Source organism: Pollicipes pollicipes, unplaced genomic scaffold, assembly GCF_011947565.3.
Source record: "Pollicipes pollicipes isolate AB1234 unplaced genomic scaffold, Ppol_2.1 Scaffold_4740;HRSCAF=5597_pilon_pilon_pilon, whole genome shotgun sequence".
Classification (NCBI taxonomy): Eukaryota; Metazoa; Arthropoda; class Thecostraca; order Pollicipedomorpha; family Pollicipedidae; genus Pollicipes; species Pollicipes pollicipes.
This window is the reverse complement of record NW_023596545.1, coordinates 36,046,473-36,059,067: the sequence shown is the minus strand read 5'-3', so window position 1 is coordinate 36,059,067 and position 12,595 is coordinate 36,046,473.

Sequence of the window (12,595 nt, the reverse complement as noted above, 5' to 3'; positions counted from 1 at the left end):
CGTTCGCTTTGCAAGTGGATCGGCCATGACCTCAACCGTAGGCAAGGGCAGTCTTACAACAACGGGTGCAGCGGCTGGAGAGCTAAACACCGTCAAATTGTAGGGTATGGTAACGAGTGGTGCAGAAATATAACTCAAAGATATTTTCCTGAAGTGAAAAGGGTGAACATAGCACAACTATATCTCTTATTTTGTGCATTGTCTATGACATGCTGATGGTTGGCGTAGGTGGTGCGTTTTTGGTTCTTTTTTCGAATTATTTTTGTTTTTTTGTTGCAAATTTGTAGCCACCGTACACCTTCGGTTGAGACGGCACAAACCAACAGCAAGATTGTATGTAACCTCTAAAGTAGATATAAAGCTTCTCCGTGACAAAAACGCCGTTATGCCATTGACTCTGGGATTAACTCACCATTTGTTTCATGTCTGTCGGTGAAGTGACGACTGTGCAGTGTCCCGGCGCCGGTTTTGCTATTTATACCGGCCGCCGTCACCATTACGCGACGACCGCGGCCCTGAGTTTATGCCACTCGGGCACCGCAAAACTCGGCCAACTGTAGCTTGTCCAGGGTCAAGGGTGCGAGGCGTAGTGGAAGACAAAGGTGGCGATGCCGGGGTCCAGTGGTGCATTCAGTGGAAGCTCCCCTGGAAATTGCAATGAATACGAAGGAGGCTCCTCTGGATACATCGGTGGATACTTTGGGGCTCGTCTGGTAATGGTGATGGATGTGGAAAACGCTCTTCTGGAGATTGCTGTAATGTCCAGCATATGAATGATATTAGTAAGGAAGACAAGGTAGCCTGAAATATATAGCATGGAATTATACGCCTTCGAAAAATAAAGATACAGCCATCATTTGCTAAGCTCCAGTCACCGTCCAGGAGTCCCGAGGGCGCCTGCCGCACAGACCCTGATTCAAAACGGCGCATGAGTTCCGAAGCGAATTGGACACAATCTGTCAAGATATGACAGCCAAGCAAGCTGAAGGAGGGACTCTTCCAAAGCGCTGCTATCCTGACATACGTTGTCATCTCCTATCGTGTCAGACGAAACTCCGGTGCTCCAGTTGCCCTCCAAGCATTGACTGCCATGTCCGGGGACATACCGAACGGCGACCAAGTGAATACAGCCTCTCAGGTGCCTTCGATTTCTAGCCGTGAAGCGCGACCTGGGATGACGGAGAAACATGAACACGAGGCAAGTGTGGCAGAGGCAACAGGTCACCGGCGGCAGTTTGGTGTCATTAATTCGTAGTGCCAGTCAGATACGACCCACCGCAGTCTCATGGTGGCTAACCTGTTACGTATGCCATACCTCGGCCATGGTTCATCTGCAGTGTGTGGCACCTGGAGAGAAAACAACTTCACAGCATGCGAACAACATCTCTTGATGGTTGTATGGAAGCTGCCTGACAGCCGAAAAGCCCGATTCCTAGTCCGTTCAACCGAAGTATTCCCATGTGGTTCCACTCCAGACTGCGAAGGACTTAACCCGTGGGTGGCGATTCAGCCGGCAGCTGATTGGACCGCAGTCTAGTGTGACCAACAGTTTGGCGTAATTTGGTGAATTTTCATCATTAGTAGATCACGTACAGTGAGCCGTGGTGCATGCTCTGAAACCTAATGCTCAGTAAGTCGACTTCAAACTAGGAAGATCTCTTCCATTAACAGGAACTAGGCCAAGGTGTCTTGCACGACACCCATGCATTGTCACTGGTCCGCCTCTGCCCACGGCCAGGTGCTTCAGGCGATAAGCCGGTCGTTCTGCCTGTAGCCACAAGGGGAGAATCACATCTACGGAAACAATAATTCACAGGAACAGGGGGAATGTGATCACAGGTCGTCCCGGAGTGTGCACAGCGGGTCCACCGGAGCCGACCGATGCACCCATCGGCGCATCGCGGCGTTTAGGGGCGCCAGCGAGCCTCCGGGGACGCGGGTAGAGCTGCCCGACACAGCCGTATGGAACGATCGAACGACCACCCGGGAGACAGGCACGACGCGGGCCCCCTAACGCGGAAGGCCGGAACCGGCCAGCGGGCATCCTGTCCCTGTGTTCCGCACCACCTCCCGACCGTACAGGACCGGCCACCCATTCATTCATATCCCTGTCCCCCCCCCCCCCCCCCCACCTACCGATCGCCCAATCCAGACTAACCCAGTCATGTCTGGCTAACGGAAATGACCACCCCCGCAGCCGACACCCGCCAGCACTGACTCCACCGCCGCCTCAGCGCCGCCCCCCCCCCCCCCCCCACCCCCGCCGCCGCCACCTGTATTGTGGCTTCTGTATTGTTCAGGAGCCCACAATGCCCAACAGGAAACTGTGGTCATTCTGTATTAACAAGGGGCCTCACATCGATCAGGAGAAAATGTGTTCAACGAAGACGGGAACAAAAGCCCGAATGGCAGAGGGTCTCTTGTGTTGCCCGGGCCCTCTAACCACTAAAATAAACATACAAACTGATGATGAGTGTTCACATTGAGGTAATAGAAGGTTTCTGTGCCAGCCAGGGCCCCCGCACCGAATGGTGGGCCTACAACCTTATTCCAGCATGGGTCCGTTCAGCCCAACTGGAGTTTATGTGCCAATTATTTGACTACCTGCGGCGAGCAGGAATGTGGTTGCGTTCATGACGGTTCATGCGTCGATCCGGGACCAAGTGCGCGGATCAAAAGGCCTCACGCGTGACGGAGTGTATCGTGATGGTACTGGCGTGCGCCTGAGGCCGCCCCTGCTCGCGCCGCCAGTGCTGCTGCACCTTGGTGCGCCGCTGACCCGACCGGCGGTGTACTGCCTGGGGCGCCGCCCGCCGGGGTCGGCGCCGCATGCTCGCCTCGCGGGTTAATACAGTTGCCGTCTCGCAGCGCTCGTGTCTGGTCTCGGCAGTAACACGTAACACTTGAAAACGTAACACTTGAACACGTAAGACTTGAATATGGCGCAGCCGCATTGAACCTAGAGTAAGCTTAAGCAAGCGTGAGCAGCACATTAATTTAAGCAGTGTGAGTTGTGAAGCAAGTCAAGACGCCTGGATTTCATCCTCCTGAAGAATTCGACTTTACATCGCCTGAGAGGTGGCCGACCTGGCGTGATCGGTTTGCCCGCTACAGACTGGCATCGGGACTACACAAAGAGGACGGTGACGTTCAAGTAGCTGCGTTGATTTACAGTATGGGTCCGCAGCCTGAGCATATCGTGCCAACATTAAAGCTCACTGCTGAGCAGAATGAGGATTTTGAAGTTGCTGTCTCAAAGCTAGACGGATACTTCATTCCGAAAAGGAACTTTATTGCAGAGCGTCACAACTTCGAGCTTAGATCTCAAAGCTGGAGCGAGACTAATGAATCGTCCATCAGAGCTTTGTTCTCTAGCTGAGCACTGCAACTTCGCTCACGCTGATGAGCGTATCAGAGATCGTCTCATCTCAGGAATGTCTGACAGGAAGCTGTCCCGTATAATTCAGCTGAAGTCACTAGAGGAGGAAGTGTCTGTAAATACCGTCATTTCGATGATGCGTAATGTCGAGATCGTGAAAGGCCGTGACAGCTCTGGTCCGCCTGAAACCAGTAGGGTTTGTGCACCGGCGCAGCACAGGCAGCCGCGCCAGCAGCACCACCCACGACAGCAGCAGCACCAGCAGTACAGACGTCAACAGAAGCCTTCCACCGCGCACCGGCAACAGCATAGTCAGCGTGCCGACTTTTCAACAGCATGCAGATACTGTGGAAGAGCACGGCATGTGTCTCCGAAAGATTGTCCCGCTAAGGGAACAATCTGTGACAACTGTCAGAAAATGGATCATTTTACATCTGTTTGTCGCTCCAGCGGTGTCAGAGCGATTGACCGGACAGAGTCCATTGACCAACTATCGCCGCCCAACATTTTTGTTGGCGAAGTAGACAAAGCTTGCGCGCCTAGGAGAGTTACAGTCCTTCTAAATGGTCAACGGGTCGCTTTCAAAGTTGACTGGCGCTGATGTTAGCATTCTGACGCTGAAAACGTGCAAGAAGCTGCAACTGCCGCCGCTTCAACATGCTTCAAATACTCTGACAAGTGTTGGTAGCGTGCTAAAAGTAGAAGGAAAGATGCACGGAGCACTCATGTTCAAGAACAGAGCAGAGCCTGAAGTGTTCTACGTTGTTGACTCAGCTGATGATCTCCTCTCCAGGTCTGCTTGCTCGCGCCTGGGCGTGCTGAAGTTCACAGGTGAAGTCAACGAAGACGTCTTCGGAGAGGCAGGTCTCCTAGAGACAGCTCCGGTCAGCATTCAGCTCTGTGAAGATGCTGTTCCAGTCGCCCTTGCCATTGCAAGAAACATCCCGCTGCCACTGATGAAGCCGGTGGAAGAGGAGCTGAAGAAGATGGAGCATCACGGCATCATCACGTCAGAGACCGAGCCAACGGACTGGGTCTCTGCGCTGGTCCCCGTCCCTAAGCCGAAGAGCAGCGGTGTCCGCATCACGGTTGACTACAAAAGACTCAATCAGTCTGTGAAGCGATAGGTTTTCCCGATTCCTACTCTGGAGCAGCTGACCTCCAATCTGAGTGGCGCGACGCTCTTCACCAAGCTGGACGCCTTTTCCGGTTTCTACCAGATCCCGCTGGACGAGGCGAGCTCCAAAATGACCACATTCATCACTCCGTTCGGCAGGAAAAGGTTCCTGCGACTGCCGATGGGGATCTCGCTCGCACCGGAGTGCTTCCAGCGGAAGATGGAGGAGATGCTGGACGGATTGCCCGGAGTCATCGTCTACATGGACGACACCGTGGTGTTCGGAGACGCCGCCAGCCACGATGCACGTCTCGAAGCCGTCATCAGGAGGATCCACGAGTCTGTCCTCAAGCTGAACAAGAAAAAGTGTAAGTTCCGGAAGAACGAGGTCAAGTTTTTGGGGATGAAGATCAGCAAGAACGGCATCAGCATGGACGAAGAGAAGCTCGAAGCGATCCAGCAGCTCCAACCGCCAAAGAATGTCGATGAACTAAGGTCTCTGCTCGGAGTAACCAACTTCCTGGGCCGGTTCGTTCCACACATCAAGGAGTGCTTGAGATCACTGAACGAGCTTCTGAGGAAGAACGTAGCATGGATCTGGACACCACAGCAGCAGCAGGCGCTGGATGACGTGAAAGCAGCTGTCACTTCAGCTCCAATTCTGGCGTCCTACGATCCAGCACGAGAGACGGTGGTCAGCGCCGACGCCAGCAGTTTCGGCATCGGAGGATGTGTTCTCCAGAAGCACGGCTTCGTCTTCAAACCCGTCGCGTTCTGCAGCAGAAGCCTGACTGACACCGAGATCAGATGGGCCCAGATCAAGAAGAAACTGCTCTCCGCGACGTGGACGTGCGAGATAATGCGCATGTTCCTGTCTGGACTGCCGTCGTTCGAGCTGGATCTGGACCACAAGCTTCTGATCCCGCTGGTAAACACGAAAAATCTCGTGGATGCGCCGATCAGATGCTAGCGCATGCTCATGCGCTTGATGCGATGCAACGCCACAGCAGTCTTCGTTCCAGGAAAGCAGCACCTGGTGCCCGACTTCCTCTCACGTCACCCGCTCCAGAAACAGGATGAAATCAGCGCTGTGCTTCAAGAATACTTACATGAATTCTGCGAGAGAATCTTCAGCGATCTTCCCGCCACACCGCAGCGGTTGGTGGAGATCAGCAAGGCGCAGCAAGCAGACGAACTCCTACAGCGCGTAGTTCAGCAGACTCTCTCTGGCTGGAAGGAGGGAGCGAAGCATCGCGACCTGCTGGACTACTTCGCCTCTCGGGGAGAGATGAGCGTTCTGTATCTAACGTGTGGTACACTACTGATGCACGGGCGACGCATCGTCGTCCCTCCGAGTCTACGAGATGAAATGCTCACCAGACTACATAATGACGGACACTTCGGTCTAAACAAGTGTCGCCAGAGGGCGGCAGTATCGATCTGGTGGCCTCAACTCAGCATCGACCTGAAGCGTCATCTCGAGAGCTGCTCGTTCCGTCAGGTGAACGCGTCCGCCCAGCACGCTGAGCCACTGGTGACAACCCCAACGCCATCAAGACCGTGAATGCACGTTGCAGCAGACGTCTTCCACTTCAACGACTGCAACTGGCTCGTCACGGTGGACATCTTCAGCAAGTATCTGGAGATGCAACGTCTCCGGAGTCTCACCAGCAGCGCAGTCATCGAGAGTCTGAAGCGCCTCTTTTCCCACTTGGGGATACCAGACCTCGTGACAACAGATGGAGGAACGCAGTTCACTTCAAGCTCGTTCGCCGACTTCACAGCGTCCTACGGCTTCACAAACCGTATCACAGACCCGCACACGCCGTCTTCCAACGGAGCACCTGAACGGGCCGTGAGAACCGCCAAGTGGATACTTCGCCAGAGGGACCCCCACCTCGCCCTCCTCAACTACCGCACGACGCCTGTGGAAGCAACCGAATACTCCCCAGCCCGTCTCCTGATGGGACGCGAACTTCAATCTCGTCTCCCCATCGCTCACCCAACCGGAGAAGCGACATGGAAGCACGCCAAACTCCGAGATCGGCAGAGGAAGAAGAAGCTGGAGACGTGCTTCAACCGAAGACACGGTGCCCGCGATCCTCAGCATCTACAGCCCGGGGATCTTGTCAGGATCAAGACGGAGAAGGAGGCAAGCTGGTCCGAGCCCACCACCCTCATAGAGAAGCTCTCTAGACGCAGCTACCTTGTGGAGCTCATGGGTGCTTGCTATCGTCGCAACCGATGTCATCTGATGCAGATCCCTCCGTTTCAGGTTTTGACACAGCACGGTTCCACGCGGCGTACTGGCCGTTCTGCACACAGGGTGTCCGCTCCAGACCTCTTCTCTGGGCGCCATGCTGAGGTGGCGCCACCGGCGATGCTGCAACCGCAGCCGCGCGAACCGGCGCCTGCACCACGATCGGTGGTGCCACGGCCACCACCAGCTGTACCGTCGCCCGCGTCGACAGCGGCGCCGCCGCCGTCACTGCCGCCGCTGACAGAAGCTGCGGCCCAGCCCTGCAACGTGCAAGTGCCCCAGACTTAAGACCCACCGCCACTGTTCAGTTTCAGTCCGCGTAAAACACGCTGTGGCCGCGTTTTCTGAGAAGCATCAAAGAAACGGCATAGAAGCAGCAGGGAAGCAGCTGAGAAGCAGCAAGGAAGCAGCAGCCTGAGACGCAGCAGAGAAGCAGCAGAGAAGCAGCAGAGAAGCAGCAGAGAAGCAGCAGAGGAGCAGCAGGGAAGCAGCGGGGAAGCAGCAGAGAAGCAGCAGTCTGTCGCCAGTAATTTCGTTTCGTAAGCGTATTAGCATTTATTTGCATTTGCTCAAGGGGGGAGATGTATCGTGATGTTACTGGCGTGCGCCTGAGGCCGCCCCTGCTCGCGCCGCCAGTGCTGCTGCACCTTGGTACACCGCTGCCCCGACTGGCGGTGTACTGCCTGGGGCGCCGCCCGCCGGGGTCGGCGCCGCATGCTCGCCTCGCGGGTTAATACAGTTACCGTCTCGCAGCGCTCGTGTCTGATCTCGGCAGATAGAACACGCAAGACTTGAGTAGGGAGCCGGCCAAGGTAATTCGATGCATACCTCTAAGAGCGTCCAGATCAGCCAGGGGATTCCGACCCGTATCGCCAGAATGACGGCCGGAAAACACACTGCACTGTGACAGAATGACTCTTCAGCTCTTGACCAGGAACAACAATACACCCCGTAGTGCTGTACTCAAGGAGGCCCCCTTACAGGAAAAAATAAGGGGCTCATTAGTGTTGAAGGAAGTGGGTCGAAATGAGTTCGAAACGCCCAAAGTCATTCCATGTTTCTCTGAGAAGGTTCGTTTGTTCAGAATCAACTAGTGAATCAAATACCACCAAAAGGTTGAAGCCCACGCACCGTGTGCCGCAGGTGTGATGGTTGACGCGCCTGCGTCAACCGCTGCGCTTCTGGGAAACCACAGGTACGGGGTTCGGTTGCCCGCGGTGACCGCCCCTCCTGCTAGAGTGAGAAGCTGGCGGTGTCATATAGCCCCAGCAGCTGAGTGCGTCATAAAGCCCCAATGACACGCTCGCAATTTCGGGAAGTAGAGATACCGATGGCTTGCGTCGCAGTTTTCGTAAAACCGAACGGCGATGACCATTACAAGTAACGACAGGGGGAGGGCAAAGAGCCCGCAAACATGGCTTGGCCATGTTAATACAAATTGTTGACCACTTTTGATCTTCAGCTTACATGAATCCTTGCTCCCTCCGTACATCCTACATAAAAATTCTGACAAAGCCTCTCAGTTTTATCGGTTAAAAAAGAGTCCACTGAACAGTTGTATACTGAAGGGCACCGGCTATTTGTTCCATGTAGTCATTTCACTCATCATTTTATCAGCTTACTTACCATATTGCAGACAAAATGGATCTGACGATTGTGAATCAACAGCGTTTGCAGAATTGATCTCGCGTCTGGCCTATATTCCAGGTACGCGTCGGGCCATCGACTCAGCACGCGGCCTAACTGAACGAAAGCTGGACACAGTACACCGCAATTCCATACGTACTGCAAACGGGGCTTTTCGAACCAGCCCCAACTGATAGTCTTCTGATCGAGGCGAACGAACCACTTTTGGCTATGCGGTGTGACGTGCTTAGTTCGGGGCATGCCCTGAAGCCTGCTTAGTCTCGAAAACATTTGGCGTATCGCGGGCAGCAGGCCAAATAATGTCGCCATACTCGGCGGACCCGTGTGCCCACCCTGGGAGCTCGTGACGCCTGTCTGTGACCTTGATTTATGCGCATTGGGCAAAAGATGCACGACCGTTGAGGAGTTTCGTTCAGAGCTCCTGTGTCGTGTGAATACTAAGTACCAGATGTACGTTCACATATCTACAGATGGCCCCAAATTCAAAAAAGGCACTGGTTGCGATGTTGTCTCTCGTGAATGGACAAATAATCTTACATTGTTATAGCACTGCTCGGTATTCACTGCTGACAAAATCCCAAAATTTAAGCTTTTCATTTTTAAACCAGATACGGCCTTGGTCGATCCAGTCTTTCGCCGACTGTTCTGAGTTAAACATAACGGAAAGCATGTGGTCTTTGCTTGAGTACCCAGGCACAGTGGGCTGGCAGGAAATTAAATGGCCAACGCCGCTGCCAGAGGGTGCAGCCGGCATCTAACCCCGCTCAGTTCGGACACCATACCCTGACTCTGACGCCCCCGACTTTAACGTGTAACTTATCCAGTTTCCGAGTACCCAGCGGTGCTGATAAATCCTCTGAGACCACAGCCTGTTTTCGGTTTGTGATATCCGTGAACCATGAGAGAGTGGACGAAAGCGTTTGCTTACAGCTTGCACACATAAGTTTGGGTACACACATAAAATAGTGTTCTTTAGCCCTGCATGGAAGATATAACTTCGAGCATGCGTGCCAATATGTCATGTCGCCATGGTTCAAGTCGATGTTGGTCGCTTACTCGCAATACAGTGCTGTATCCAAGTTCACATTCGTCACCGCCTAGAAATGTACAAATCAAGTATATTTGGTGTTTGAATTTTTCTTACCAGTTCCTCTTGCTCTCACGCCGTACGTTTACGTCCGTATGCTCCACAACATTGTTGAGAATCGCACCCATCGTTAGATCAGACCGGTTGCTATTTGCCTTCACTCAAGTACTCAGATGTTCTCAGGTGTTCATTATAACATGTTGGAGAATCTTTTGCAAGTTTATTTTCGCTCCCATAAAATAAATATTACAACTTGATACTCAATACGCAGGTATAACATGAAAGCTTTAGTAATATCCTCCAGCTGCGCCTCCAGAAGAGCCGCCTCCGTATCCACCGTTTCCTCCAGAGGAGCCACCTCCGTATCCGCCGTTTCCTCCAGAGGAGCCACCTCCGTATCCACTGCTGCCTCCAGAAGAGCCACCTCCGTAATCCACCGTTTCCTCCAGAGGAACCGCCTCCGTACCCACCGTTTCCTCCAGAGGAGCCACCTCCGTATCCAGCCGTTTCCTCCAGAGGAGCCACCTCCGTATCCACCGTTTCCTCCAGAGGAGCCACCTCCGTATCCACTGCTGCCTCCAGAAGAGCCGCCCCCGTACCCACCGCCTCCGCCGCCGCCTCCAGAGGAGCCACCTCCGTATCCACCGTTTCCTCCAGAGGAGCCACCTCCGTATCCACCGTTTCCTCCCGAAGAGCCACCTCCGTATCCACCGTTTCCTCCAGAGGACCCGCCTCCGTATCCACCACCGCCTCCAGCGGAGCCACCTCCGTATCCACCGTTTCCTCCAGAGGAGCCACCTCCGTATCCACCGTTTCCTCCCGAAGAGCCACCTCCGTATCCACCGTTTCCTCCAGAGGAGCCGCCTCCGTATCCACTGCTTCCTCCAGAGGAGCCGCCTCCGTATCCACCACCGCCTCCAGCGGAGCCACCTCCGTATCCACCGTTTCCTCCAGAGGAGCCACCTCCGTATCCACCGTTTCCTCCAGAGGAGCCACCTCCGTATCCACCGCTTCCTCCAGAGGAGCCACCTCCGTATCCACCGTTTCCTCCAGAGGAGCCACCTCCATATCCACCGTTTCCTCCAGAGGAGCCACCTCCGTACCCACCGCCTCCACCGCCGCCTCCAGAGGAGCCGCCTCCGTAACCACCTCCTCCTCCGCCGCCTCCGTAACCACCTCCGCCACCGCCTCCAGAGGAGCCGCCTCCGTAACCACCTCCGCCGCCGCCTCCTCCGTTCCCGCCGCTGTTGCCAGCGCTCTGCAGCGTCACCTTGCGGCCGTACTCGTCCTTGACATAGCCGATGACGATGCCTGACCCACCGCCGTAGCCTCCGGGGGCGGCCATCACGGCCGTAGCCGCCACGCACACGAGCAGCGCCACTCTCTGAGGAGAGAAAGCAGGCACGGTGACAGACACGACCGCAGTATGGGGTAGGAGGTGTACCACAGGTGGTGACAGTCTCAGCCGAAAGGTGGAGGCGGTGGCTTGGATTGGTCACATCACAACACTGTTGCCCGCTAGCACAGGGTGCTTGTGTGGAATCGTTCGCTTTGCATGTAGATTGGGCCATACCTCAACCGAGAGAGGTGGCAGGCTTACAGCTACGGGTTTGACTGTTGGACGGTTGAATAACGTCAGATTTTACGTTAGGGTAGGGATTGGTGCTTTGATGTTCACGTACGGCCTCATAAAGCTCTCCTCATTTGGGATTGTGTATTTGGTACTCGGCTGACTGCGATGAGTTCTTCCAGTTGCATGGCTTATTGTGCCCTTTTCTGATATCATGTTCCATGCTCATTTTTAGTTTGCGATATATTCGTTAATTTTGTCGTGTTTGTTTCGGAGCATTTCGGCCAAGTTTGAGTTACTGCTGCACCTTTAAAGGATAGCGCACAAAGAAAACCTCAGGACAGCATGCACTCTCCCGTGTAGACACCAAGCCTCGACCCATGACGATCGGTTTGCCGTTAGGCCCTGCCCCGCGTATAACTCACCATCGGTCTCATGTCTGTCGGTGAAGTGGCGACTGTGCAGTGTCCCGGCGCCGGTTTTGCTATTTATACCGGGCGCCGTCACCATTACGCGACGCCGGCGGTCACGAACTTGGGCGGCGCGGGCTCTGCAAAACTTGGCCGACTGTAGCCTGCACGGGAGCATGGGCGCGCGGCGCGTGCCGGTGGGTCAGGGTCGGCGGCTGAAGTCGCTGACCTTGCTCCTAGGCCCGTGACGGCCGGCGGCCCGCGGGGTAGCGCTCTGGCGTAGCGGCCGGCCCCGCACCTCGCCGGACCCTGCGGCCGGGAGCGAGGAGCAGCACCGCGGTGACCTGCATTGCACGCCCAGTTGCATTGCATTTAGTATGGGTTCGGGGACGGCATCCGATTTTCTAACGTCGGCAATCCATAAACTTCGTTTACTACGTTGGAAAGACCCAGAGAATGAGTGAAGTCTTCAGGCCGTCTTACCCGCCGCCGGCTGGTCTGGTTATTGAATTATTCAACGGCGCACTCCTCCTGGTTTTCTAAATGGCAATCCTCGCGACGCTCGCTGCCGGAATGACAACAGTCTGGGCCGTCCACCAGACTGGAACACGGCTTTTTCCGTGCGGTTGTCGGCAAGCTCTCCAGTCAACCTCACACTTGTCCAAATGAATTAACTGTCGACTGTTTGTTTTCGTTCTGATAGTGCGCCCAGTGCTGCATATTGTCGGAACAAGTTTGCACACATATCCACTTGCGCTTTGATTACGATAATGTGCTTTATTTTTGTGCATATATCCACTTACGCTTTGATTATGTTGATGTGCTTTATTTTTGTGCGTATACCACTTGTGCTTTGACTATGTTGATGTGCCTTATTTTTTTGCGTGTACACACTTTGTGCTTTGATTATGATAAGGTGCTTGGTGCCTTACTATGAGGTTTGTCCTTTTCGCTTATGAAGGCGGAACGATGATAAATTATAAATGACTACAATATGTATATATAGCGCTCAAACGGCGTGCATGCGTAAATTTTCAGCGCTCAGAATGTATACATAAATTTTGGCTTATGTATGCAGAATGTAAACATAAACTAAAACGATGATAAATGACTACAATGTGCATG